At 46.1% G+C, this 25,672-nt stretch overlaps 1 long non-coding RNA gene across 1 annotated transcript in view; it reads left to right on the top strand.

Annotated features, from left to right (window-relative positions):
• LOC142925387 (uncharacterized) overlaps positions 1-25,672 on the top strand; it is a 133,577-nt gene that overhangs the window by 98,976 nt on the left and 8,929 nt on the right. The window contains exon 1 of the long non-coding RNA XR_012942370.1: positions 1-25,672. This exon is cut by the window's left edge and continues 98,976 nt beyond it. This is a non-coding gene — a long non-coding RNA (uncharacterized LOC142925387).

The following is a 25,672-nucleotide window of genomic DNA, read 5'->3' as shown; positions in this document are numbered from 1 at the left end:
TCGGTGAACACCATGGGTCACTTCCTCTATGAACACCATGGGACATTTCTTCTATGAACACCATGGGACATTTCCTCGTTGAACACCATGGGACAATTCCTCAGTGAACACAATGGGACATTTCCTCTATGAACACCATGGGACATTTCCTCGGTTAACACCATGGGACATTTCTTCGGTGAACAACATGAGACATTTCCTCTATAAACACCATGGGACATTTCCTCAGTGAACACCATGGGACATTTCCTCTATGAATACCATGGGACATTTCCTCGGTTAACACCATGGGACATTTCTTCCGTGAACAATATGAGACATTTCCTCTATGAACACCATGGGACATTTCCTCGGTGAACACCATGGGACACTTCCTCGATGAACACCATGGAACATTTCCTCTATGAACACCATGGGACACTTCCAACATGAACACCATGGGACATTTCCTTGGTGAACATCATGGGACATTTCTTCGGTGAACACCATTTAACATTTCCTCAGTGAACACCATGGGACACTTCCTCTATGAACACCATGGAACATTTCCTTGATGAACACCATGGGACATTTCATCGGTGAACACCATGGGACATTTCCTCAGTGAACACCATGAACATTTCCTCGGTGAACACCATGGAACATTCCCCCGGTGAACACCATGGGACATTTCCTCGATGAACACCATGGAACATTTCCTCTATGAACACCATGGGACATTTCCTCTATGAACACCATGAGACATTTCCTCGGTTAACACCATGGGACATTTCTTCGGTGAGCAAAATGAGACATTTCCTCTATGAACACCATGGGACACTTCCTCGATGAACACCATGGAACATTTCCTCGGTGAACACCATGGGACATTTCCTCGGTGAACACCATGGGACATTTCGTCGGTGAACACCATGGGTCACTTCCTCTATGAACACCATGGGACATTTCCTCGATGAACACCATGGGACACTTCCTCGGTGAACACCATGGGACATTTCCTCTATGAACACCATGGAACATTTCCTCGATGAACACCATGGGACACTTCCTCGATGAACACCATGGAACATTTCCTCTATGGACACCATGGGACACATCCTCCATGAACACCATGGGACATTTCCTTGGTGAACATCATGGGACATTTCTTCGGTGAACACCATTTAACATTTCCTCAGTGAACACCATGGGACACTTCGTCTATGAACACCATGGAACATTTCCTCGATGAACACCATGGGACATTTACTCGGTGAACACCATGGGACATTACCTCGGTGACCACCATGAACATTTCCTCGGTGAACACCATGGGACATTTCCCCGGTGAACACCATGGGACATTTCCCCGGTGAACACCATGGGACATTTCCTCTATGAACACCATGGAACACTTCCTCTATGAACACCATGGGACCTTTCCTCTATGAACACCATGGGACATTTCCTCGGTTAACACCATGGGACATTTCTTTGGTGAACAACATGAGACATTTCCTCTATGAACACTATGGGACACTTACTCGATGAACACCATGGAACATTTCCTCGATGAACACCATGGGACATTTCCTCGGTGAATACCATGGGACATTTCCTCGGTGAACACAATTAACATTTCCTCGGTGAACACCATGGGACATTTCCCCGGTGAACACCATGGGACATTTCCTCGATGAACACCATGGAACATTTCCTCTATGAACACCATGGGACATTTCCTCTATGAACACCATGGGACATTTCCTCGGTTAACACCATGGGACATTTCTTCGGTGAACAACATGAGACATTTCGTCTATGAACACCATGGGACATTTCCTCGATGAACACCATGGGACATTTCCTCGATGAACACCATGGAACATTTCCTCGGTGAACACCATGGGACATTTCCTCGGTGAACACAACGGGACACTTCCTCTATGAACACCATGGAACATTTCCTCGATGAACACCATGGGACATTTCCTCGGTGAACACCATGGGACATTTCCTCGGTGAACACAATTAACATTTCCTCGGTGAACACCATGGGACATTTCCCCGGTGAACACCATGGGACATTTCCTCGATGAAGACCATGGAACATTTCCTCTATGAACACCATGGGACATTTCCTCGGTTAACACCATGGGACATTTCCTCGGTTAACACCATGGGACATTTCTTCGGTGAACAACATGAGACATTTCGTCTATGAACACCATGGGACATTTCCTCGATGAACACCATGGGACATTTCCTCGGTGAACACCATGGGACATTTCCTCTATGAACACCATGGAACATTTCCTCGATGAAGACCATGGGACACTTCCTCGATGAACACCATGGAACATTTCATCTATGAACACCATGGGACACTTCCTCCATGAACACCATGGGACATTTCCTTGGTGAACATCATGGGACATTTCTTCGGTGAACACCATTTAACATTTCCTCAGTGAACACCATGGGACACTTCCTCTATGAACACCATGGAACATTTCCTCGATGAACACCATGGGACATTTCTTCAGTGAACACCATGGGACATTTCCTCGGTGAACACCATGAACATTTCCTCGGTGAACACCATGGGACATTTCCCCGGTGAACACCATGGGACATTTCCTCGGTTAACACCATGGGACATTTCTTCGGTGAACAACATGAGACATTTCCTCTATGAACACCATGGGACACTTCCTTGTTGAACACAATGGAACATTTCCTCGGTGAACACCATGGGACATTTCCTTGGTGAACACCACGGGACACTTCCTCTATGAACACCATGGAACATTTCCTCGATGAACACCATGGGACATTTCCTCGGTGAACACCATGGGACATTTCCTCGGTGAACACCATGAACATTTCCTCGGTGAACACCATGGGACATTTCCCCGGTGAACACCATGGGACATTTCCTCGATGAACACCATGGAACATTTCCTCTATGAACACCATGGAACATTTCCTCTATGAACACCATGGGACATTTCCTCTATGAACACCATGGGACATTTCCTCGGTTAACACCATGGGACATTTCTTCGGTGAACAACATGAGACATTTCCTCTATGAACACCATGGAACATTTCCTCGATGAACACCATGGGACACTTCCTCGATGAACACCATGGAACATTTCCTCTATGAACACCATGGGACACTTCCAACATGAACACCATGGGACATTTCCTCGATGAACACCATGGGACATTTCCTCGGTGAACACCATGGGACATTTCCTCGGTGAACACCATGAACATTTCCTCGGTGAACACCATGGGACATTTCCTCAGTGAACACCATGGGACATTTCCTCTATGAACACCATGGGACATTTCCTCGGTTAACACCATGGGACATTTCTTCGGTGAACAACATGAGACATTTCCTCGGTGAACACCATGGGACATTTCCTCGGTGAACACCATGAACATTTCCTCAGTGAACACCATGGGACATTTCCCCGGTGAACACCATGGGACATTTCCTCGATGAACACCATGGAACATTTCCTCTATGAACACCATGGGACATTTCCTCTATGAACACCATGGGACATTTCCTCGGTTAACACCATGGGATATTTCTTCAGTGAACACCATGAGACATGTCGTCTATGAACACCATGGGACACTTCCTCGATGAACACCATGGAACATTTCCTCGGTGAACACCATGGGACATTTCCTCGGTGAACACCATGGAACATTTTGTCGGTGAACACCATGGGTCACTTCCTCTATGAACACCATGGGACATTTCCTCGATGAACATCATGGGACATTTCCTCAGTGAACACCATGGGACATTTCCTCTATGAACACCATGGAACATTTCCTCGATGAACACCATGGGACACTTCCTCGATGAACACCATGGAACATTTCCTCTATGAACACCATGGGACACTTCCTCCATGAACACCATGGGACATTTCCTTGGTGAACATCATGGGACATTTCTTCGGTGAACACCATTTAACATTTCCTCAGTGAACACCATGGGACACTTCCTCTATGCTCAGCATGGAACATTTCATCGATGAACACCATGGGACATTTCCTCAGTGAACACCATGGGACATTTCCTCGGTGAACACCATGAACATTTCCTCGATGAACACCATGGAACATTTTCCTCTATGAACACCATGGGACATTTCCTCTATGAACACCATGGGACATTTCCTCGGTTAACACCATGGGACATTTCTTCGGTGAACAACATGAGACATTTCCTCTATGAACACCATGGGACACTTCCTCGATGAACACCATGGAACATTTCCTCGTTGAACACCATGGGACATTTCCTCGGTGAACACCACGGGACATTTCGTCGGTGAACACCATGGGTCACTTCCTCTATGAACACCATGCGACATTTCCTCGATTAACACCATGGGACATTTCCTCTATGAACACGATGGGACATTTCCTCTATGAACATCATGGGACATTTCCTCAGTGAACACCATGGGACATTTCCTCGGTGAACACCTTGGAACATTTCCTCGATGAACACCATGGGACATTTCCTCAATGAACACCCTGGGACATTTCCTCGATGAACACCCTGGGACATTTCCTCGATGAACACCCTGGGACATTTCCTCGATGAACACCATGGAACATTTTCTCTATGAACACAATGGAACATTTCCTCTATGAACACCATGGGACATTTCCTCGATGAACACCTTGGAACATTTCCTCGATGAACACCCTGGGACATTTCCTCGATGAACACCATGGAACATTTCCTCGATGAACACCATGGAACATTTCCTCTATGAACACCATGGGACATTTCCTCGATGAACACCCTGGGACATTTCCTCTATGAACACCATGGAACATTTCCTCCATGAACACCATGGCACATTTCCTCTATGAACACCATGGGACATTTCCTCGATGAACACCCTGGGATATTTCCTCTATGAACACCATGGAACATTTCCTCGATGAACACCTTGGAACATTTCCTCGATGAACACCCTGGGACATTTCCTCTATGAACACCATGGGACATTTCCTCGGTGAACACCATGGGACATTTCCTCAGTGAACACCATGGGACATTTCCTCTATGGACACCATGGGACATTTCCTCGGTTAACACAATGGGACATTTATTCGGTGAACAACATGAGACATTTCCTCTATGAACACCATGGGACATTTCCTTGATGAAAACCATGGGACACTTCCTCTATGAACACCATGGGACATTTCCTCTATGAATACCATGGGACATTTCCTCTATGAACACCATGGAACATGTCCTCAATGAACACCATGGGATATTTCCTCGGTGAACACCATGGGACACTTCCTCCATGAACACCATCGGACATTTCCTTGGTGAACACCATGGGACACTTCCTCTATGAACACCATGGGACATTTCCTCTATGAACACCATGGTACATTTCCTCTATGTACACCATGGGACATTTGCTCTATGAACACATTGGGACATTTCTTCTATGAACACCATGGAACATTTCCTCTATGAACACCATGGGACATTTCCTCGATGAACACCATAGGACATTTCCTCGATGAACACCATGGGACATTTCCTCTATGAACACCATGGGACATTTTATTGATGAACACCATGGGACACTTCCTCTATGAACACCATGGGACATTTCCTCGGTGAACACCATGGGAAATTTCCTCGGTGAACACCATCGGACATTTCCTTTGTGAACACCATGGGAGATTTCCTCGGTGAACACGATGGGACATTTCCTCTATGAACACCATGGGACATTTCCTTGGTGAACACCATGGGACACTTCCTCGGTGAACACCATGGGACATTTCCTCGATGAACACCATGGGACATTTCCTCGGTGAACACCATGGAACACTTAGTCGATGAACACCATGGACCATTTCCTCTATGAACACCATGGAACATTTACTCGATGAACACCATGGGACATTTCCTTTTTGAACACCATGGGACATTTCCTCGGTGAACACCATGGGACATTTCCTCGGTGAACACCATGGGACATTTCCTCGGTGAACACCATGGGACATTTCCTCTATGAACACCATGGGACATTTCCTCGGTGAACACCATGGGACATTTCCTCGGTGAACACTATGGGACGTTTTCTCGATGAACACCATGGGACATTTCCTCGATGAACACCTTGGAACATTTCCTCGATGAACACCCTGGGACATTTCCTCGATGAACACCATGGAACATTTCCTCGATGAACACCATGGAACATTTCCTCTATGAACACCATGGGACATTTCCTCGATGAACACCCTGGGACATTTCCTCTATGAACACCATGGAACATTTCCTCCATGAACACCATGGCACATTTCCTCTATGAACACCATGGGACATTTCCTCGATGAACACCCTGGGATATTTCCTCTATGAACACCATGGAACATTTCCTCGATGAACACCTTGGAACATTTCCTCGATGAACACCCTGGGACATTTCCTCTATGAACACCATGGGACATTTCCTCGGTGAACACCATGGGACATTTCCTCGGTTAACACAATGGGACATTTATTCGGTGAACAACATGAGACATTTCCTCTATGAACACCATGGGACATTTCCTTGATGAAAACCATGGGACACTTCCTCTATGAACACCATGGGACATTTCCTCTATGAATACCATGGGACATTTCCTCTATGAACACCATGGAACATGTCCTCAATGAACACCATGGGATATTTCCTCGGTGAACACCATGGGACACTTCCTCCATGAACACCATCGGACATTTCCTTGGTGAACACCATGGGACACTTCCTCTATGAACACCATGGGACATTTCCTCTATGAACACCATGGTACATTTCCTCTATGTACACCATGGGACATTTGCTCTATGAACACATTGGGACATTTCTTCTATGAACACCATGGAACATTTCCTCTATGAACACCATGGGACATTTCCTCGATGAACACCATAGGACATTTCCTCGATGAACACCATGGGACATTTCCTCTATGAACACCATGGGACATTTTATTGATGAACACCATGGGACACTTCCTCTATGAACACCATGGGACATTTCCTCGGTGAACACCATGGGAAATTTCCTCGGTGAACACCATCGGACATTTCCTTTGTGAACACCATGGGAGATTTCCTCGGTGAACACGATGGGACATTTCCTCTATGAACACCATGGGACATTTCCTTGGTGAACACCATGGGACACTTCCTCGGTGAACACCATGGGACATTTCCTCGATGAACACCATGGGACATTTCCTCGGTGAACACCATGGAACACTTAGTCGATGAACACCATGGACCATTTCCTCTATGAACACCATGGAACATTTACTCGATGAACACCATGGGACATTTCCTTTTTGAACACCATGGGACATTTCCTCGGTGAACACCATGGGACATTTCCTCGGTGAACACCATGGGACATTTCCTCGGTGAACACCATGGGACATTTCCTCTATGAACACCATGGGACATTTCCTCGGTGAACACCATGGGACATTTCCTCGGTGAACACTATGGGACGTTTTCTCGATGAACACCATGGGACATTTCCTCGATGAACACCTTGGAACATTTCCTCGATGAACACCCTGGGACATTTCCTCGATGAACACCATGGAACATTTCCTCGATGAACACCATGGAACATTTCCTCTATGAACACCATGGGACATTTCCTCGATGAACACCCTGGGACATTTCCTCTATGAACACCATGGAACATTTCCTCCATGAACACCATGGCACATTTCCTCTATGAACACCATGGGACATTTCCTCGATGAACACCCTGGGATATTTCCTCTATGAACACCATGGAACATTTCCTCGATGAACACCTTGGAACATTTCCTCGATGAACACCCTGGGACATTTCCTCTATGAACACCATGGGACATTTCCTCGGTGAACACCATGGGACATTTCCTCAGTGAACACCATGGGACATTTCCTCTATGGACACCATGGGACATTTCCTCGGTTAACACAATGGGACATTTATTCGGTGAACAACATGAGACATTTCCTCTATGAACACCATGGGACATTTCCTTGATGAAAACCATGGGACACTTCCTCTATGAACACCATGGGACATTTCCTCTATGAATACCATGGGACATTTCCTCTATGAACACCATGGAACATGTCCTCAATGAACACCATGGGATATTTCCTCGGTGAACACCATGGGACACTTCCTCCATGAACACCATCGGACATTTCCTTGGTGAACACCATGGGACACTTCCTCTATGAACACCATGGGACATTTCCTCTATGAACACCATGGTACATTTCCTCTATGTACACCATGGGACATTTGCTCTATGAACACATTGGGACATTTCTTCTATGAACACCATGGAACATTTCCTCTATGAACACCATGGGACATTTCCTCGATGAACACCATAGGACATTTCCTCGATGAACACCATGGGACATTTCCTCTATGAACACCATGGGACATTTTATTGATGAACACCATGGGACACTTCCTCTATGAACACCATGGGACATTTCCTCGGTGAACACCATGGGAAATTTCCTCGGTGAACACCATCGGACATTTCCTTTGTGAACACCATGGGAGATTTCCTCGGTGAACACGATGGGACATTTCCTCTATGAACACCATGGGACATTTCCTTGGTGAACACCATGGGACACTTCCTCGGTGAACACCATGGGACATTTCCTCGATGAACACCATGGGACATTTCCTCGGTGAACACCATGGAACACTTAGTCGATGAACACCATGGACCATTTCCTCTATGAACACCATGGAACATTTACTCGATGAACACCATGGGACATTTCCTTTTTGAACACCATGGGACATTTCCTCGGTGAACACCATGGGACATTTCCTCGGTGAACACCATGGGACATTTCCTCGGTGAACACCATGGGACATTTCCTCTATGAACACCATGGGACATTTCCTCGGTGAACACCATGGGACATTTCCTCGGTGAACACTATGGGACGTTTTCTCGATGAACACCATGGGACATTTCCTCAGTGAACACCATGGGACATTTCCTCGAAGAACACCATGGAAAATTTCCTCTATGAACACCATTTGGTCATTTCCTCGGTGAACACCATGGAACATTTCCTCAATGGATACCATCGGACATTTCCTCTATGAACACCATGGGACATTTCCTCGATGAACACCATGGGACACTTCCTCTATGAACACCATGGGACATTTCCTCTATGAGTACCATGGGACATTTCCTCTATGAACACCGTTGAACATGTCCTCAATGAACACCATGGGATATTTCCTCGGTGAACACCATGGGACACTTCCTCCATGAACACCAAGGGACATTTCCTTGGTGAACACCATGGGACACTTCCTCTATGAACACCATGGGACATTTCCTCTATGAACACCATGGTACATTTCCTCTATGTACACCATGGGACATTTGCTCTATGAACACATTGGGACATTTCCTCTATGAACACCATGGGACATTTCCTCGATGAACACCATGGGACATTTCCTCGATGAACACCATGGGACATTTCCTCTATGAACACCATGGCACATTTTCTTGATGAACACCATGGGACACTTCCTCTATGAACACCATGGGACATTTCCTCAGTGAACACCATGGGACATTTCCTCGGTGAACACCATCGGACATTTCCTTGGTGAACACCATGGGACATTTCCTCAGTGAACACGATGGGACATTTCCTCTATGAACACCATGGGACATTTCCTTGGTGAACACCATGGGACATTTCCTCTATGAACACCATGGGACATTTCCTCTATGAACACCATGTGACATTTCCTCTATGTACACCATGGGACATTTGCTCTATGAACACATTGGGACATTTCCTCTATGAACACCATGGAACATTTCCTCTATGAACACCATGGGACATTTCCTCGATGTACACCATGGGACATTTCCTCGATGAACACCATGGGACATTTCCTCGGTGAACACCATGGGACATTTCCTCTATGAACACCATGGGACATTTCCTCGGTGAACACCTTGGAACACTTCCTCGGTGAACACCATGGGACATTTCCTCGGTGAACACCATGGAACACTTCCTCGGTGAACACCATGGGACATTTCCTCGGTGAACACCATGGGACATTTCCTCTATGAACACCATGGGACATTTCCTCGGTGAACACCAGGATACATTTCCTCGATGAACACCATGGAACATTTCCTCAATGGATACCATCGGACATTTCCTCTATGAACACCATGGGACATTTCCTCGATGAACACCATGGGACATTTCCTCTATGAACACCATGGGACATTTCCTCTATGAACACCATGGAATATTTCCTCTATGAAAACCATGGGACATTTCCTCTATGAACACCATGGGACACTTCCTCTATGAACACCATGGGACATTTCCTCTATGAACACCATGGAACATTTCCTCGATGAACACCTTGGGATATTTCCTCGGTAAACACCCTGGGACACTTCCTCTATGAACACCATGGGACATTTCCTCTATGAACACCATGGGACATTTCCTCTATGAACACCATGGGACATTTCCTCGGTGAACACCATGGGACATTTCCTCGGTGAACACCATCGGACATTTCCTCTATGAACACCATGGGACATTTCCTCTATGAACACCATGGGACATTTCCTCGATGACTACCATGGGACATTTTCTTGATGAACACCATGGGACACTTCCTCTATGAATACCATGGGACATTTCCTCAGTGAACACCATGGGACATTTCCTCGGTGAACACCATGGGACATTTCCTTGGTGAACACCATGTGACATTTCCTCTATGAACACCATGGTACATTTCCTCTATGTACACCATGGGACACTTGCTCTATGAACACATTGGGACATTTCCTCTACATACACCATTTGGTCATTTCCTCGGTGAACACGATGGGACATTTCCTCTATGAACACCATGGGACATTTCCTTGGTGAACACCATGGGACACTTCCTCTATGAACACCATGGGACATTTCTTCTATGAACACCATGTGACATTTCCTCTATGTACACCATGGGACATTTGCTCTATGAACACATTGGGACATTTCCTCTATGAACACCATGGAACATTTCCTCTATGAACACCATGGGACATTTCCTCGATGAACACCATGGGACATTTCCTCAATGAACACCATGGGACATTTCCTCGGTGAACACCATGGGACATTTCCTCTATGAACACCATGGGACATTTCCTCGGTGAACACCTTGGAACACTTCCTCGGTGAACACCATGGGACATTTCCTCGGTGAACACCATGGAACACTTCCTCGGTGAACACCATGGGACATTTCCTCGGTGAACACCATGGGACATTTCCTCTATGAACACCATGGGACATTTCCTCGGTGAACACCAGGATACATTTCCTCGATGAACACCATGGAACATTTCCTCAATGGATACCATCGGACATTTCCTCGATGAACACCATGGGACATTTCCTCTATGAACACCATGGGACATTTCCTCTATGAACACCATGGAACATTTCCTCTATGAAAACCATGGGACATTTCCTCTATGAACACCATGGGACACTTCCTCTATGAACACCATGGGACATTTCATGAACACCATGGGACATTTCCTTGGTGAACATCATGGGACATTTCTTCGGTGAACACCATTTAACATTTCCTCAGTGAACACCATGAGACACTTCCTCTATGAACACCATGGAACATTTCCTCGATAAACACCATGGGACATTTCCTCGGTGAACACCATGGGACATTTCCTCGGTGAACACCATGAACATTTCCTCGGTGAACACCATGGGACATTTCCCCGGTGAACACCATGGGACATTTCCTCTATGAACACCATGGAACATTTCCTCTATGAACACCATGGGACCTTTCCTCTATGAACACCATGGAACATTTCCTCGGTTAACACCATGGGACATTTCTTCGGTGAACAACATGAGACATTTCCTCTATGAACACCATGGGACACTTCCTCAATGAACACCATGGAACATTTCCTCGGTGAACACCATGGGACATTTCCTCGGGGAACACCACGGGACACTTCCTCTATGAACACCATGGAACATTTCCTCGATGAACACCATGGGACATTTCCTCGGTGAACACCATGGGACATTTCCTCGGTGAACACCATGAACATTTCCTCGGTGAACACCATGGGACATTTCCCCGGTGAACACCATGGGACATTTCCTCGATGAACACCATGGAACATTTCCTCTATGAACACCATGGGACATTTCGTCTATGAACACCATGGGACATTTCCTTGGTTAACACCATGGGACATTTCTTCGGTGAACAACATGAGACATTTCGTCTATGAACACCATGGGACATTTCCTCGATGAACACCATGGGACATTTCCTCGGTGAACACCATGGGACATTTCCTCTATGAACACCATGGAACATTTCCTCGATGAACACCATGGGACACTTCCTCGATGAACACCATGGAACATTTCCTCTATGAACACCATGGGACACTTCCTCCATGAACACCATGGGACATTTCCTTGGTGAACATCATGGGACATTTCTTCGGTGAACACCATTTAACATTTCCTCAGTGAACACCATGGGACACTTCCTCTATGAACACCATGGAACATTTCCTCGATGAACACCATGGGTCATTTCCTCGGTGAACACCATGGGACATTTCCTCGGTGAACACCATCAACATTTCCTCGGTGAACACCATGGGACATTTCCCCGGTGAACACCATGGGACATTTCCCCGGTGAACACCATGGGACATTTCCTCTATGAACACCATGGAACATTTCCTCTATGAACACCATGGGACATTTCCTCTATGAACACCATGGGACATTTCCTCGGTTAACACCATGGGACATTTCTTCGGTGAACAACATGAGACATTTCCTCTACGAACAGCATGGGACACTTCCTCGATGAAAACAATGGAACATTTCCTCGGTGAACACCATGGGACATTTCCTCGGTGAACACCACGGGACACTTCCTCTATGAACACCATGGAACATTTCCTCGATGAACACCATGGGACATTTCCTCGGTGAACACCATGGGACATTTCCTCGGTGAACACCATGAACATTTCCTCGGTGAACACCATGGGACATTTCCCCGGTGAACACCATGGGACATTTCCTCGATGAACACCATGGGACATTTCCTCTATGAACACCATGGGACATTTCCTCTATGAACACCATGGGACATTTCCTCGGTTAACACCATTGGATATTTCTTCGGTGAACAACATTAGACATGTCGTCTATGAACACCATGGGACACTTCCTCGATGGACACCATGGAACATTTCCTCGGTGAACACCATGGGACATTTCCTCGGTGAACACCATGGAACATTTCGTCGGTGAACACCATGGGTCACTTCCTCTATGAACACCATGGGACATTTCCTCGATGAACACCATGGGACATTTCCTCGGTGAACACCATGGGACATTTCCTCTATGAACACCATGGAACATTTCCTCGATGAACACCATGGGACACTTCCTCGATGAACACCATGGAACATTTCCTCTATGCACACCATGGGACACTTCCTCCATGAACACCATGGGACATTTCCTTGGTGAACATCATGGGACATTTCTTCGGTGAACACCATTTAACATTTCCTCAGTGAACACCATGGGACACTTCCTCTATGAACACCGTGGAACATTTCCTCGATGAACACCATGGGACATTTCCTCGGTGAACACCATGGGACATTTCCTCAGTGAACACCATGAACATTTCCTCGGTGAACACCATGTGACATTTCCCCGGTGAACACCATGGGACATTTCCTCGATGAACACCATGGAACATTTTCCTCTATGAACACCATGGGACATTTCCTCTATGAACACCATGGGACATTTCCTCGGTTAACACAATGGGACATTTCTTCGGTGAACAACATGAGACATTTCCTCTATGAACACCATGGGACACTTCCTCGATGAACACCATGGAACATTTCCTCGGTGAACACCATGGGACATTTCCTCGGTGAACACCACGGGACATTTCGTCGGTGAACACCATGGGTCACTTCCTCTATGAACACCATGGGACATTTCCTCGATTAACACCATGGGACATTTCCTCTATGAACACGATGGGACATTTCCTCTATGAACATCATGGGACATTTCCTCAGTGAACACCATGGGACATTTCCTCGGTGAACACCTTGGAACATTTCCTCGATGAACACCATGGGACATTTCCTCGATGAACACCCTGGGACATTTCCTCGATGAACACTCTGGGACATTTCCTCGATGAACACCCTGGGACATTTCCTCGATGAACACCATGGAACATTTCCTCTATGAACACCATGGAACATTTCCTCTATGAACACCATGGGACATTTCCTCGATGAACACCTTGGAACATTTCCTCGATGAACACCCTGGGACATTTCCTCGATGAACACCATGGAACATTTCCTCGATGAACACCCTGGGACATTTCCTCTATGAACACTATGGGACATTTCCTCGGTGAACACCATGGGACATTTCCTCAGTGAACACCATGGGACATTTCCTCTATGAACACCATGGGACATTTCCTCGGTTAACACAATGGGACATTTATTCGGTGAACAACATGAGACATTTCCTCTATGAACACCATGGGACATTTCCTCTATGAACACCATGGGACATTTCCTCTATGAACACCATGGGACATTTCCTCGGTTAACACCATGGGATATTTCTTCGGTGAACAACATTAGACATGTCGTCTATGAACACCATGGGACACTTCCTCGATGGACACCATGGAACATTTCCTCGGTGAACACCATGGGACATTTCCTCGGTGAACACCATGGAACATTTCGTCGGTGAACACCATGGGTCACTTCCTCTATGAACACCATGGGACATTTCCTCGATGAACACCATGGGACATTTCCTCGGTGAACACCATGGGACATTTCCTCTATGAACACCATGGAACATTTCCTCGGTGAACACCATGGAACATTTCGTCGGTGAACACCATGGGTCACTTCCTCTATGAACACCATGGGACATTTCCTCGATGAACACCATGGGACATTTCCTCGGTGAACACCATGGAACATTTCCTCGGTGAACACCATGGGACATTTCCTCGGTGAACACCATGGAACATTTCGTCGGTGAACACCATGGGTCACTTCCTCTATGAACACCATGGGACATTTCCTCGATGAACACCATGGGACATTTCCTCGGTGAACACCATGGGACATTTCCTCTATGAACACCATGGAACATTTCCTCGATGAACACCATGGGACACTTCCTCGATGAACACCATGGAACATTTCCTCTATGCACACCATGGGACACTTCCTCCATGAACACCATGGGACATTTCCTTGGTGAACATCATGGGACATTTCTTCGGTGAACACCATTTAACATTTCCTCAGTGAACACCATGGGACACTTCCTCTATGAACACCGTGGAACATTTCCTCGATGAACACCATGGGACATTTCCTCGGTGAACACCATGGGACATTTCCTCGGTGAACACCATGAACATTTCCTCGGTGAACACCATGGGACATTTCCCCGGTGAACACCATGGGACATTTCCTCGATGAACACCATGGAACATTTTCCTCTATGAACACCATGGGATATTTCCTCTATGAACACCATGGGACATTTCCTCGGTTAACACAATGGGACATTTCTTCGGTGAACAACATGAGACATTTCCTCTATGAACACCATGGGACACTTCCTCGATGAACACCATGGAACATTTCCTCGGTGAACACCATGGGACATTTCCTCGGTGAACACCACGGGACATTTCGTCGGTGAACACCATGGGTCACTTCCTCTATGAACACCATGGGACATTTCCTCGATTAACACCATGGGACATTTCCTCTATGAACACGATGGGACATTTCCTCTATGAACATCATGGGACATTTCCTCAGTGAACACCATGGGACATTTCCTCGGTGAACACCTTGGAACATTTCCTCGATGAACACCATGGGACATTTCCTCGATGAACACCCTGGGACATTTCCTCGATGAACACTCTGGGACATTTCCTCGATGAACACCCTGGGACATTTCCTCGATGAACACCATGGAACATTTCCTCTATGAACACCATGGAACATTTCCTCTATGAACACCATGGGACATTTCCTCGATGAACACCTTGGAACATTTCCTCGATGAACACCCTGGGACATTTCCTCGATGAACACCATGGAACATTTCCTCGATGAACACCCTGGGACATTTCCTCTATGAACACTATGGGACATTTCCTCGGTGAACACCATGGGACATTTCCTCAGTGAACACCATGGGACATTTCCTCTATGAACACCATGGGACATTTCCTCGGTTAACACAATGGGACATTTATTCGGTGAACAACATGAGACATTTCCTCTATGAACACCATGGGACATTTCCTCTATGAACACCATGGGACATTTCCTCTATGAACACCATGGGACATTTCCTCGGTTAACACCATGGGATATTTCTTCGGTGAACAACATTAGACATGTCGTCTATGAACACCATGGGACACTTCCTCGATGGACACCATGGAACATTTCCTCGGTGAACACCATGGGACATTTCCTCGGTGAACACCATGGAACATTTCGTCGGTGAACACCATGGGTCACTTCCTCTATGAACACCATGGGACATTTCCTCGATGAACACCATGGGACATTTCCTCGGTGAACACCATGGGACATTTCCTCTATGAACACCATGGAACATTTCCTCGATGAACACCATGGGACACTTCCTCGATGAACACCATGGAACATTTCCTCTATGCACACCATGGGACACTTCCTCCATGAACACCATGGGACATTTCCTTGGTGAACATCATGGGACATTTCTTCGGTGAACACCATTTAACATTTCCTCAGTGAACACCATGGGACACTTCCTCTATGAACACCGTGGAACATTTCCTCGATGAACACCATGGGACATTTCCTCGGTGAACACCATGGGACATTTCCTCGGTGAACACCATGAACATTTCCTCGGTGAACACCATGGGACATTTCCCCGGTGAACACCATGGGACATTTCCTCGATGAACACCATGGAACATTTTCCTCTATGAACACCATGGGACATTTCCTCTATGAACACCATGGGACATTTCCTCGGTTAACACAATGGGACATTTCTTCGGTGAACAACATGAGACATTTCCTCTATGAACACCATGGGACACTTCCTCGATGAACACCATGGAACATTTCCTCGGTGAACACCATGGGACATTTCCTCGGTGAACACCACGGGACATTTCGTCGGTGAACACCATGGGTCACTTCCTCTATGAACACCATGGGACATTTCCTCGATTAACACCATGGGACATTTCCTCTATGAACACGATGGGACATTTCCTCTATGAACATCATGGGACATTTCCTCAGTGAACACCATGGGACATTTCCTCGGTGAACACCTTGGAACATTTCCTCGATGAACACCATGGGACATTTCCTCGATGAACACCCTGGGACATTTCCTCGATGAACACCCTGGGACATTTCCTCGATGAACACCCTGGGACATTTCCTCGATGAACACCATGGAACATTTCCTCTATGAACACCATGGAACATTTCCTCTATGAACACCATGGGACATTTCCTCGATGAACACCTTGGAACATTTCCTCGATGAACACCCTGGGACATTTCCTCGATGAACACCATGGAACATTTCCTCGATGAACACCCTGGGACATTTCCTCTATGAACACTATGGGACATTTCCTCGGTGAACACCATGGGACATTTCCTCAGTGAACACCATGGGACATTTCCTCTATGAACACCATGGGACATTTCCTCGGTTAACACAATGGGACATTTATTCGGTGAACAACATGAGACATTTCCTCTATGAACACCATGGGACATTTCCTCGATGAACACCATGGGACACTTCCTCTATGAACACCATTGGACATTTCCTCTATGAATACCATGGGACATTTCCTCTATGAACACCATGGAACATGTCCTCAATGAACACCATGGGATATTTCCTCGGTGAACACCATGGGACACTTTCTCCATGAACACCATGGGACATTTCCTTGTTGAACACCATGGGACACTTCCTCTATGAACACCATGGGACATTTCCTCTATGAACACCATGGTACATTTCCTCTATGTACACCATGGGACGTTTTCTCGATGAACACCATGGGACATTTTCTCAGTGAACACCATGGGACATTTCCTCTATGAACACCATGGGACATTTCCTCGATGAACACCATGGGACATTTCCTCTATGAACACCATTGGAAATTTTCTCGGTGAACACCCTTGGACATTTCCTTGGTGAACACCATGGGACATTTCCTCGGTGAACACCATGGGACATTTCCTCGATGAACACCATGGAACATTTCCTCTATGAACACCATTTGGTCATTTCCTCAGTGAACACCATGGAACATTTCCTCAATGGATACCATCGGACATTTCCTCTATGAACACCATGGGACATTTCCTCGATGAACACCATGGGACACTTCCTCTATGTACACCATGGGACATTTGCTCTATGAACACATTGGGACATTTCCTCTATGAACACCATGGGACATTTCCTCGATGAACACCATAGGACATTTCCTCGATGAACACCATGGGACATTTCCTCTATGAACACCATGGGACATTTTCTTGATGAACACCATGGGACACTTCCTCTATGAACACCATGGGACATTTCCTCGGTGAACACCATCGGACATTTCCTTGGTGAACACCATGGGACATTTCCTCGGTGAACACGATGGGACATTTCCTCTATGAACACCATGGGACATTTCCTCGGTGAACACCATGGGACATTTCCTCTATGAACACCATGGGACATTTCCTCGGTGAACACCATGGAACATTTCCTCTATGAACACCATGGGACATTTCCTCGGTGAACACCAGGATACATTTCCTCGATGAACACCATGGAACATTTCCTCAATGGATACCATCGGACATTTCCTCTATGAACACCATGGGACATTTCCTCGATGAACACCATGGGACATTTCCTCTATGAACACCATGGGACATTTCCTCGATGAACACCATGGAACATTTCCTCTATGAAAACCATGGAACATTTCTTCTATGAACACCATGGGACACTTCCTCTATGAACACCATGGGACATTTCCTCTATGAACACCATGGAACATTTCCTCGATGAACACCATGGGATATTTCCTCGGTAAACACCCTGGGACACTTCCTCCATGAACACCATGGGACATTTCCTTGGTGAACACCATGGGACACTTCCTATATGAACACCATGGGACATTTCCTCTATGAACACCATGGGACATTTCCTCTATGAACACCATGGGACATTTCCTCGGTGAACACCATGGGACATTTCCTCGGTGAACACCATCGGACATTTCCTCTATGAACACCATGGGACATTTCCTCTATGAACACCATGGGACACTTCCTCTATGAACACCATGTGACATTTCCTCTATGTACATCATGGGACATTTCCTCTATGAACACCATGGGACATTTCCTCGGTTAACACCATGGGACATTTCTTCGGTGAACAACATGAGACATTTCCTCTACGAACACCATGGGACACTTCCTCGATGAACACAATGGAACATTTCCTCGGTGAACACCATGGGACATTTCCTTGCTGAACACCACGGGACACTTCCTCTATGAACACCATGGAACATTTCCTCGATGAACACCATGGGACATTTCCCCGGTGAACACCATGGGACATTTCCTCGATGAACACCATGGGACATTTCCTCTATGAACACCATGGGACATTTCCTCTATGAACACCATGGGACATTTCCTCGGTTAACACCATGGGATATTTCTTCGGTGAACAACATTAGACATGTCGTCTATGAACACCATGGGACACTTCCTCGATGAACACCATGGAACATTTCCTCGGTGAACACCATGGGACATTTCCTCGGTGAACACCATGGAACATTTCGTCGGTGAACACCATGGGTCACTTCCTCTATGAACACCATGGGACATTTCCTCGATGAACACCATGGGACATTTCCTCGGTGAACACCATGGGACATTTCCTCTATGAACACCATGGAACATTTCCTCGATGAACACCATGGGACACTTCCTCGATGAACACCATGGAACATTTCCTCTATGCACACAATGGGACACTTCCTCCATGAACACCATGGGACATTTCCTTGGTGAACATCATGGGACATTTCTTCGGTGAACACCATTTAACATTTCCTCAGTGAACACCATGGGACACTTCCTCTATGAACACCGTGGAACATTTCCTCGATGAACACCATGGGACATTTCCTCGGTGAACACCATGGGACATTTCCTCGGTGAACACCATGAACATTTCCTCGGTGAACACCATGGGACATTTCCCCGGTGAACACCATGGGACATTTCCTCGATGAACACCATGGAACATTTTCCTCTATGAACACCATGGGACATTTCCTCTATGAACACCTTGGGACATTTCCTCGGTTAACACAATGGGACATTTCTTCGGTGAACAACATGAGACATTTCCTCTATGAACACCATGGGACACTTCCTCGATGAACACCATGGAACATTTCCTCGGTGAACACCATGGGACATTTCCTCGGTGAACACCACGGGACATTTCGTCGGTGAACACCATGGGTCACTTCCTCTATGAACACCATGGGACATTTCCTCGATTAACACCATGGGACATTTCCTCTATGAACACGATGGGACATTTCCTCTATGAACATCATGGGACATTTCCTCAGTGAACACCATGGGACATTTCCTCAGTGAACACCTTGGAACATTTCCTCGATGAACACCATGGGACATTTCCTCGATGAACACCCTGGGACATTTCCTCGATGAACACCCTGGGACATTTCCTCGATGAACACCCTGGGACATTTCCTCAATGAACACCATGGAACATTTCCTCTATGAACACCATGGAACATTTCCTCTATGAACACCATGGGACATTTCCTCGATGAACACCTTGGAACATTTCCTCGGTGAACACCATGGGACATTTCCTCGGGGAACACCATGGGACATTTCCTCAGTGAACACCATGGGACATTTCCTCGATGAACACCATGGAACATTTCCTCGATGAACACCCTGGGACATTTCCTCTATGAACACTATGGGACATTTCCTCGGGGAACACCATGGGACATTTCCTCAGTGAACACCATGGGACATTTCCTCTATGAACACCATGGGACATTTCCTCGGTTAACACAATGGGACATTTATTCGGTGAACAACATGAGACATTTCCTCTATGAACAACATGGGACATTTCCTCGATGAACACCATGGGACACTTCCTCTATGAACACCATTGGACATTTCCTCTATGAATACCATGGGACATTTCCTCTATGAACACCATGGAACATGTCCTCAATGAACACCATGGGATATTTCCTCGGTGAACACCATGGGACACTTCCTCCATGAACACCATGGGACATTTCCTTGTTGAACACCATGGGACACTTCCTCTATGAACACCATGGGACATTTCCTCTATGAACACCATGGTACATTTCCTCTATGTACACCATGGGACGTTTTCTCGATGAACACCATGGGACATTTCCTCAGTGAACACCATGGGACATTTCCTCTATGAACACCATGGGACATTTCCTCGATGAACACCATGGGACATTTCCTCTATGAACACCATTGGAAATTTTCTCGGTGAACACCCTTGGACATTTCCTTGGTGAACACCATGGGACATTTCCTCGGTGAACACCATGGGACATTTCCTCGATGAACACCATGGAACATTTCCTCTATGAACACCATTTGGTCATTTCCTCGGTGAACACCATGGAACATTTCCTCAATGGATACCATCGGACATTTCCTCTATGAACACCATGGGACATTTCCTCGATGAACACCATGGAACACTTCCTCTATGAACACCATGGGACATTTGCTCTATGAGTACCATGGGACATTTCCTCTATGAACACCATGGAACATGTCCTCAATGAACACCATGGGATATTTCCTCGGTGAACACCATGGGACACTTCCTCCATGAACACCAAGGGACATTTCCTTGGTGAACACCATGGGACACTTCCTCTATGAACACCATGGGACATTTCCTCTATGAACACTATGGTACATTTCCTCTATGTACACCATGGGACATTTGCTCTATGAACACATTGGGACATTTCCTCTATGAACACCATGGGACATTTCCTCGATGAACACCATGGGACATTTCCTCGATGAACACCATGGGACATTTCCTCTATGAACACCATGGGACATTTTCTTGATGAACACCATGGGACACTTCCTCTATGAACACCATGGGACATTTCCTCGGTGAACACCATCGGACATTTCCTTGGTGAACACCATGGGACATTTCCTCGGTGAACACGATGGGACATTTCCTCTATGAACACCATGGGACATTTCTTTGGTTAACACCATGGGACACTTCCTCTATGAACACCATGGGACATTTCCTCTATGAACACCATGTGACATTTCCTCTATGTACACCATGGGACATTTGCTCTATGAACACATTGGGACATTTCCTCTATGAACACCATGGAACATTTCCTCTATGAACACCATGGGACATTTCCTCGATGAACACCATGGGACATTTCCTCGATGAACACCATGGGACATTTCCTCGATGAACACCATGGGACATTTCCTCTATGAACACCATGGGACATTTCCTCGGTGAACACCTTGGAACACTTCCTCGGTGAACACCATGGGACATTTCCTCGGTGAACACCATGGAACACTTCCTCGGTGAACACCATGGGACATTTCCTCGGTGAACACCATGGGATATTTCCTCTATGAACACCATGGGACATTTCCTCGGTGAACACCATGGAACATTTCCTCTATGAACACCATGGGACATTTCCTCGGTGAACACCAGGATACATTTCCTCGATGAACACCATGGAACATTTCCACAATGGATACCATCGGACATTTCCTCTATGAACACCATGGGACATTTCCTCGATGAACACCATGGGACATTTCCTCTATGAACACCATGGGACATTTCCTCTATGAACACCATGGAACATTTCCTCTATGAAAACCATGGGACATTTCTTCTATGAACACCATGGGACACTTCCTCTATGAACACCATGGGACATTTCCTCTATGAACGCCATGGAACATTTCCTCGATGAACACCATGGGATATTTCCTCGGTAAACACCCTGGGACACTTCCTCCATGAACACCATGGGACATTTCCTTGGTGAACACCATGGGACACTTCCTATATGAACACCATGGGACATTTCCTCTATGAACACCATGGGACATTTCCTCTATGAACACCATGGGACATTTCCTCGGTGAACACCATGGGACATTTCCTCGGTGAACACCATCGGACATTTCCTCTATGAACACCATGGGACATTTCCTCTATGAACACCATGGGACACTTCCTCTATGAACACCATGTGACATTTCCTCTATGTACATCATGGGACATTTGCTCTATGAACACATTGGGACATTTCCTCTATGAACACCATGGAACATTTCCTCTATGAACACCATGGGACATTTCCTCGATGAACACCATGGGACATTTCCTCGATGAACACCATGGGACATTTCCTCGATGAACACCATGGGACATTTCCTCTATGAACACCATGGGACATTTCCTCGGTGAACACCTTGGAACACTTCCTCGGTGAACACCATGGGACATTTCCTCGGTGAACACCATGGAACACTTCCTCAGTGAACACCATGGTACATTTCCTCGGTGAACACCATGGGACATTTCCTCTATGAACACCATGGGACATTTCCTCGGTGAACACCATGGAACATTTCCTCTATGAACACCATGGGACATTTCCTCGATGAACACCATGGAACATTTCCTCAATGGATACCATCGGACATTTCCTCTATGAACACCATGGGACATTTCCTCGATGAACACCATGGGACATTTCCTCTATGAACACCATGGGACATTTCCTCTATGAACACCATGGAACATTTCCTCTATGAAAACCATGGGACATTTCTTCTATGAACACCATGGGACACTTCCTCTATGAACACCATGGGACATTTCCTCTATGAACACCATGGAACATTTCCTCGATGAACACCATGGGATATTTCCTCGGTAAACACCCTGGGACACTTCCTCCATGAACACCATGGGACATTTCCTTGGTGAACACCATGGGACACTTCCTCTATGAACACCATGGGACATTTCCTCTATGAACACCATGGGACATTTCCTCTATGAACACCATAGGACATTTCCTCGGTGAACACCATGGGACATTTCTTCAGTGAACACCATCGGACATTTCCTCTATGAACACAATGGGACATTTCCTCTATGAACACCATGGGACATTTCCTCGATGACTACCATGGGACATTTTCTTGATGAACACCATGGGACACTTCCTCTATGAATACCATGGGACATTTCCTCAGTGAACACCATGGGACATTTCCTCGGTGAACACCATGGGACATTTCCTTGGTGAACACCATGTGACATTTCCTCTATGAACACCATGGTACATTTCCTCTATGTACACCATGGGACATTTGCTCTATGAACACATTGGGACATTTCCTCTACATACACCATTTGGTCATTTCCTCGGTGAACACCATGGAACATTTTCTCGATGAACACCATGGGATATTTCCTCGGTGAACACCATGGGACACTTCCTCTATGAACACCATTGGACATTTCCTCGGTGAACACCATGGGACATTTCCTCAGTGAACACCATGGGACATTTCCTCGGTGAACACCATGGGCCATTTCCTCGGTGAACACCATGGGACATTTCCTCGGTGAACACCATGGGACATTTCCTCGGTGAACACCATGGGAGATTTCCTCGGTGAACACCATGAACACGATTCTGCGCAGCCTCGCGATAAATAAGAGGTGAGCGACACTCGGCCCGAGTGGACGGTGGCGCTGCGTTTCTTTACCATCGCGTTCATGCACAGACAGTTGACCGTCCCGTAATCGGTGTTGAGCCTCGAGCCTCAACATTTTACCGTTAAATAATCTTCATTACAATCTCAATACTCTCCTGCATTTTAAATGCAGGGAACTTTTAATGCTCCCAAAGGGAATAGCTTTTTCCTTCTTTATATTTAAAGAATTTGAATAAATTTTACAATCTTAATTCCTCCCTCCCCCCCAATAAAAATGTATAATTGGTTTTGTTTAACCAGGAAACCCTCACGAAGAATCGAAATTTTATATTTCAAGACATCCCGACTTGGGATATTTGCTTAAATCCTCTCTGATTCGGTACTTTTATAAAAGAAGAAATCACAGCATCAGGAGAAACTCCAGTTGTGCGAATTCTCCAATACCACAGATCGGGCAACTGCCAACTCGCATTGCCTCCTACTGCAG

Source organism: Petromyzon marinus, chromosome 20 (assembly GCF_048934315.1).
Source record: "Petromyzon marinus isolate PM22_M1 ecotype Great Lakes invasive population chromosome 20, UKy_Petmar_22M1.pri1.0, whole genome shotgun sequence".
NCBI classification, from domain to species: Eukaryota; Metazoa; Chordata; class Hyperoartia; order Petromyzontiformes; family Petromyzontidae; genus Petromyzon; species Petromyzon marinus.
Note: the sequence above shows the minus strand (reverse complement) of the source record. Positions and strands in the feature narration are given on the sequence as shown.